We start from the raw sequence: 7,991 nt of genomic DNA, 5'->3' as shown, positions 1-7,991 counted from the left end.
CATGCGGAATTTTTTCAATCGCATTTTCGTTTTCAGTGGGCCATTTTACTACGGAAATGATAAAAAAAGTTGAGTATATCACAACTTTTTGAAATTTGTAAACTAGTGAAATTTAAGATACAATTTAAGGCAATGATAGCAACTTTCCTGCAATCAATCTTTCATATGATACTGCTTTAAAGCGAAAGATACGAAAACCTGATAAAATTTAAGAAACTCTTCTCTGTTGCACATCTTCAAATAAACGCAGTCGCCATTACCTCAATTGTATACTTATTCAAGTTTCTTTTCTTCATTTCACGCCAGCAATCGGCAAAATAGAAGACAATCATCAATATATAAAAAATGGGTTCAATTGCCAAGTGTTATCGTACTCTTCTCGATCTGGAAATGTACCATCTGAGAGTTCAATAAACGCCTATAGAAATCAGCACTCCGAGGTCAAAAAGCGAATCATACTCCAATTGATAATGGGTTTTTCCGCTGTGCAAATTTCTCGATCAATAAAATTGAAATACTGCTCTCCGACACGCGAGGGATCCTTGACTCGCGCGGTGTATCGAAAGCAAGGCTCATAACTCAACTCATACGGTGGGATTGTTCTTGGAATTCGCTGGAAAATTGTTGATAGAGCAAGAATCGTCGTCGTCGTCGTGGTCGTTCAAGTTTGCCACGCGCAAACTCGCTAAGCAAGAAATTCCACTTAAAGCCACGGCTGCTGGCTGTGATTCGATTGATCACCGATCGCTTCACGCCCGCAGCATGAAAGATTGTTGTTATTCATTGGATAGCAGTAGATCTGCTGTGGAGTTGCGGTTCGTCTTCCACGCCGGTGGTGCTAGCACCAGTGCAGTGGTGTTCTCTGTTCGCCCCGGAGTTGTGCTTTTCTCAGTTGGATAATAAATAGCATTTTAAATGCACCCTCCTTCGGCGTATTGATGCCAAGGACATCCGCCGCAGCAACTATACTTATTGGTTTCGGACCGGCTCGTGAGATGAACTGCGTATGCGATGCGATATCTTCTTGCCCGGTCCAAGAGATAATTTATTCGCCGGGATCACGATTTGCGAGTGCTAGTGCTAAGAAGGAAGTTTTTGCCTCGAGATGACCGGCTGCTAAACAGAGCCGGTGTGATCGGTGCAAATTTCCTGGAAATTTTTGCGTCTCACCGTGCTTAATAGGTTTTCTGCTGAATAATTCTACATGAGCGGGATAATTTAGATATTGATTATGTGTTAATGGTTTCTAAGCAGTTAACGAGGGTGGTTGACATTGATATTCTGATTAGTGTCCGCTGTGCTTTGTGGTATATTAATTGCAATTTTGTTAGAATGAAACGGTGTCTACGGCCTGTTTATGGTGTCAAAACATCTATTTGTTAGTGTTATTAATATTGGGTAATATTATATACGATCTCCCAATTACCTAATCTGCACTTAGTTGATGCAATATCACGTTGAAAATTTCGACAGGAAGCCTTTAGTCTTATGGAAGTGGCGTTAATATCTACATCTAGGCCAGAAGTTCCGAAACGTTTTTGCGAAAAATTCTAAAAGTCTTCCCTAGGGTTAAAACATAACTGCCCACGTCGACCACACCTTTGAATGAAGCTCAAGCTCTAATTGGACGAAAAATTATCAATGCATCAATTTGTCATGATCGCATTACAAAAGTCAACCCGGACAAACTGCCGAGCCTTTATCTTGCTAAGCTCTTCCACAACATGATACATCGTATTGATCGCGCGTCGCCATCGCTATATGCCAAGTTCGTGAGATTTTCGATGCTGTCCATCAGATGAAGACCGTTTCGAAATAACATTTTCAGCCCCCCGCCGAGCATCGATCACGAGGTCGCCATCAGCGGTTGTCATGCTTCGGCACCTACATTGTAATACAAGTGGTAATTTCTCGGTTTTGATTATTGATTATCAACGTTCCGCCACCCCCTAGTATTGCCGATGATGAGTATGATGATGTAATTGCGGAGGAATTTGCGAAACTTTGACCTTTCACCACCACTAACTGTGAATTGATGGGACGACGAAAAGGTCCAAACAATTTCAACGAGATTCGTGCGCACCAATTGGCACCCTGGCGATGAATACACTCCCTCTGCAAGTGTTAAAGTGTAGTGACTCAAGGACATTTGCTAGCCACCGCTCCCTGCTTTAAGTGGGTTCGAGACAGCCTACATGTGCTTCCTCGTGAACTAACTAGCTAATTCACGCGGCAGTACACCTGACCTGCCTGAAAAGTGGGCACACAAGGAAGTTGGATCAAATCGCCCAACCATTACGGGGTAGACCTTTCATCTACCAGTCAGGTGAATAAATTGAGCCCAATTGATTGCTACCGCTATATTAGTTATTCTATTTACAATTCTTTCGCAAACCAGTTCCTTTCATTCAAGCTGTTATGTATATGCAACCGACTATACATCAGAACTACCGATTAGGTACACAATTTACCGTAAGAACTTGATACATTCCCCGCGGATCCACGAAGCTCTCTGGTAGCGTGATGAATAACGATGGCAATCGTCTATCGATCAATTAGGGCCCTGGTGTAACTGTCCGCGCTGGCTATTAATATTCTGTACAGTTATTATTGACTCAACAATTTCAGCGAGGCGAATAGCTGTATAAATGGTAAAGCTGCAGAACCAGTTAATTTAGGTGGCTTTATTTCGATAGACTGGCACCGTTTGACGTGCGCGGAAGTAGTTCAATTGCTAATGGATCGTGTTCAATATGCGTCAAATATCTACATCTCCAAACAAGCTCCTTCAGATATACAATCCGCACTTTGTGCATAGATTACCCATTTAGATACTATGGAAACATGATTTTAGGCACAGAATTTTTTGATATTACTTCTACAAGATCTCCTAAATACACTGCAGTGCACAGTGCAGTGGTCCAGAATGCAAATTTAGTAGGAATTTGAGATTTTACTAAAACTAAACCACTTAACCTTATTATGTCTTTGGAAAAATGTTCGTAGTTTATGGGCCCCTTCTTTTTTTAAAAAAACAGTTAAGGTGGTTCTGGTTTTACCTAGTTTGAAAATTTAACTTTTTAAAAATTCTAGATAGAGCCATGCGAAGCCTTCAGTGAAGTTGTAGAGCGACAAGAATTTTTCCTAGGTCAGTTTTTTCGAAAAAAATATCAATGTATGCAAAAATGGAGTTTATTATTATTGGGATATACAATATTCTGAGACAGCATAAAGGTAGATTATGTGGTTTTTGATGTCGCTGATTACGATTCTTGTAACAGAATTTGAATGTTCAAAATGGCGGTTACACAATGGCAGCCATTTTTAGCCATGCACAGTCGCCACATTGGATTCTCCATTTTGAATTTTACATTTTCGACGTCAGAATCAGAATCAGCTACCCCAAAACCTATATAAAGCTAAAAATAACAGTATTAACAACGAAAAAAATTGCGTTGCAAAGGGTTAAGGTGCTTCTGAGTGTTTCTTAGAAAAACTCAGTTTTATTCAAATAACTTTTGCGGTATTGATTTAAAACTGAAGTAGTCTTCAGACAACTTTAAGATTGTTTGAAGGTGAATAATTTGTTTCATGACACCACATATCTAACTATTATCGTTGAAAGTGATGAGCACTTTTTCTCAAAAATAAGGTTCTTTGGAATACCAATATTACTCATTGGGGCCAACAAAAGATAATTCTTTTTCAACTACATATGGTCGGTGTTAACTCAGACCGAATTAAGTAACAATTTGTTGATTTCGATAAAAAAACGAGTTTAAAGTTTGAATCGCAGCACACTTTACATGATAATTGGAAATTACTTTTAACTAGGGTTGCCACCGCTCCGGGTTTGACCCGGAGACTCCGGTTTTTGAAGCCGATCTCCGGGCCTCCGAGTTTTATATCAATTTCTCCGGGTCTAGTGAGACGATGAATAATTTTAACTGAAATTGCATGCTTTGAACGAGTTCTTCTGGTGTAAATGTCGGCTGCACCTGCAGCGGTCATTAGCTGTTGACCAGAGAGAACAGATTCGTTCCTTTGTTGGAACCTTCCTAGCGATTGTGATGATGAATAACCGAATTTGTGCTCAGCAAAAATTTCGTTGCCCTTCTACTGCCCATGATCGCATACCAGTCCCATAAAGATAGGAAATCTCATAGAAAACGGGACAAATATGCGATCATGGGTAGTCTACTGCCTGCTTCACTCTAATTCTGCTGTTAGCTGTGGCAGGGGGCAATCCTTGTTCGGCTTATCCTCCACAGCGGGAGTGGCTGGGGTTTTCGGATTTTTTGGCGTTAGCCGAAGAGTTGAAATTTCCCACGTAGGGTAGAAGTATCATTCTTCGCCCCCTCCCTAATTTTCGCCCCCCTTGCAAAACAATTACAAATAATTCTATCTGCTTTACGATCTGGACCTCCGCTTGCGACTATTATTGAAAAACAAACCAAGTCGAATAAAATGTGAAAACTGCCCTATTTTAAACAAAAATATTTCATAACGTATTTTCAATCGTAATCAAAGTAGCACCTGTAGAGCACTTATTTTCCTGAAAACTAAAAATGGTGACAATTTTTTATCGCGGGGAAAGTTATATAAATGTTGTGAGTAAGCGTTAGAATATTCAATAGTAATGTTTTTCAGCATTGCAGGAATACATGTCAACGCACATCCGCGATTATTACCTTTATTCAATTAAGTTTGAACAATTTTAAAACGTGGCGAAAATTAACGCAAGATGAAACTCAATTCTAATCTTCGCCCCTGGCGAAATCCCATATAGCGTTCTTTTCTTCGTATGGGTTTTTATCTTCGCCCCGTTCCACAGTGGTCCCAAAGTAGACTATTGATTTTAGCTAAGTGATGTCTTTAAGGAAATTTCTTGAAATAAAACGCTCTTTCTTTCAATCACATCGGATCGTTGACTAATAGTGAGTTACGAAATTTATTTTCTTCAACAATTCAGATAGAAAAATACTCACTTCAATTAAGTTGTACAAAAACTTACCAAGAAGCTTTCTTTCGGAAACTCTTGGTTTTCGAGATACAGGGCGTTGTTTGTGAAAGGCCCCTCAAAAACAGTTTTTTTTTTATCATAACTTCGATTATGGAGCTTCAAGCGATTTCTGATGTTCTAGAAAGTAATATAGACGGCTAAAATAGACAATTTTCTAAAATACCATAACCTGTTTTCGCTTCGCTTTTCGCTATTTACAGAGCTATTCACTATTTCTATATCTCTAAACCAAGTAAAAACGGATAAACTACTTGGTAACTAAACGAAAGTACCTTTTTTATATACTGGAAAAATAAGAGCGCCCCAAGACTGCTCTCTACCTATTCAGTTGCAGTGAAGATAATCAGATTCTGCAATCTATCTTTGAATCCAGCGTAGTTATTTTCGATTTCTAAAATATGTTATTAACAATTCAATTAAATTATATCAATAATAATTAGAAAACCTTTTACAAACGTAATGTTTGGTGTTTTACGAATGCGATTCTAAACAGCACCGAGCAGGTTTCTAGGCTCTCTCTGTAAGGAAGACAAAACCTATCAAAATACAACCTCTCCATACATTTTTTTAATAGTTTAAAGAGAAAAAAGCCAAAAATTAATTCGTTTGGAAAGCCTTATTGAAAACATATACAACGGAGTTTCTGTCTGTGATTAAGGGGTTTTATATATTAAGGTGCAGGACAAAAGGGAAAAAATTTGAAATTTTATGAAGGTATATAGCCATATTTATATCAAATACTTATTATACGTTTAGCGTAGTACAATGTCTAATTTGCAAAACCCACTTGTGAACATGATTAAATATTAATAGGGTGGATGCTCCTATAGTTGAGGTGTACCAATAGTTTCAGTAGTGGGTTATACGCCTAGCTAAGGTACCAACCATCAACAAATATTTTTTTATCGATTCATCGCACTAAAATTATGCAACAATAAAACTGTTATCCTTGATATTTGCTCAAAAACTGTTGAAAAAAATTATGTTCTTTGAATTTTAAATAGGTGCTACCCTGCACCTATAGTTGATATAGTGTACCTATAGTTGCAAGTCCCATAAGAAATCAATGGGATTTACAACAATAGGACCAGAAATTAGCGATTGCACCACTATTAGTACATCTTTATATTTTTCCTATGAAGTAGGGATTGAAAGCTTTCGTTTAATGCATTAACATTGCCCATAGGTCTATTCATCGATTTTTAGCAGAAGTTTTTCTTACATCCACCCTAATTGTCGAAGTTATAACCATTTCCACAAAAGCGCGTTTTTCTCTAAGAGATTTACCGTGACTACGATTGCTGTATAATAGCTCAATTGAAAACATAAAAACAAATATAATCATGGTGTCCTTGAACTATACATTGTAATTTTTTATTTTTGCGAACGGGTACGATTTTTCCAAAATATCCACTATTTTTCTATTATCACTGAGAATTTTTTTTAAGAAATTCATAACATTGATTTGAAAACTTTGACGAAAAAATGGAATCATTCAAGGACACGACAGTTAAATTATAAACAATTAAAAAAAGAAATTTGACATCGGTTGAAAACATTTTCGGCAGTCGTAGTCACAGCAAAGACGTTTTTGGAAAAACATGATTTCGAGATAATCACGTGCAAAGTTTCTAGTATATACCCGGGACCTCATTAGGGAATAGTGAATACGCTATAATGTTGGTTCTACTGCTTGGATATTTATAATAATTTGGGCAAACATTCTTAAGAACTTTATACTGCCGCTCTACGTATAATTGTCTCATGTGTATTGGGAATTCCATTGCACATGGAGTATTTTGGCGTATAATGATAAGAAAGATAAAAGAATAGTTATTGTTTCGATTTTTGGATGTACACATATATCCTTTTAATTTAAGTCAGCATCTGTAGTCATTTTGGGCATATTCGAAATATTTGAACGAAATTGAAATTGTTGCTCCAAGTCAACTACCAAAAAATATATCTGTTTCATTCATGATTTACATAAAGAATATCAGTTGATAATTCCAAAATGATTTTTAAAACATATGCTTGACATATTAATTTATGTATCCATTGCATCTGCTGCAAAACCGGAAGCAAATAAATTTTTAATCCTGTGCAAATACGAAAATGTAGTGAGAAGCCTTGGGGTGTCTTGATTTTTCTAGCATTTAGAGTATTTTTCTAGTAGTGCCATTTAGTTAACGAATGGTTTGTTCGTTTTTGCACGTTGCTATTCTCGTTCGTTGGCGCGTACATCGCCTTCCTTGTTCGCGCGAAATATCGAGAACACTCTTATGGCATATTCGTTTTTGACAGTGCACTACACCGGTGTAGTCGGTGCTACACTCATTCAAACTTGGGTGTAATCAGTCTAACTCATTCTTTGCACTACACCATTGTAGCACCAAGAAAAAAACGAAAACGCCATTAGTAGTCCATGCTCTTCGTGCATCCACACTCGCGTGTGCTCTTCAACGCATTTCTCGCTTGCGAGATAACAAAGCACACGAGACTTTGCAAGAAAAGCTTCCTGGATATGCCCTACATACTAGATGAAAGCTTGGGTTTCTCGCGAGCATTCCCGCTCGAGATTTTACTCAACCCGGGCGCGAACGATAAAGAGCGCTAGGCATGCTATTCGTACACGCTCGCGAACGAACGGACTTGGAGTGCTTCTCGCTCGTTTCGCAACACAACATAACAAGACTATAAATACAAGAGCTTGTAAGTTAACGTATTATTTGTTTAATAGTTAGTTTTTGAAAATATAATCAGGATTTGTCTAATCTTTTCTCGATTACCAATTCTGTGATATTGTAGCATGATAAAAGTCGTGAAATTGTGCGTGGGCGCACGGGGGCGAAAGAATAGAGCAAGAGGGTGGCGAAGATTAAATTTAGGGGGACGAAAATTGAAACACGTCTTGATTTAGAATTATGTTATTTTTTCGTTAATTTATTGTTTTAAATCACTTTTATTC

The sequence above is a fragment of the Topomyia yanbarensis genome, chromosome 3 (assembly GCF_030247195.1).
Source record: "Topomyia yanbarensis strain Yona2022 chromosome 3, ASM3024719v1, whole genome shotgun sequence".
In the NCBI taxonomy this organism is placed as follows: domain Eukaryota; kingdom Metazoa; phylum Arthropoda; class Insecta; order Diptera; family Culicidae; genus Topomyia; species Topomyia yanbarensis.
Note: the sequence above shows the minus strand (reverse complement) of the source record.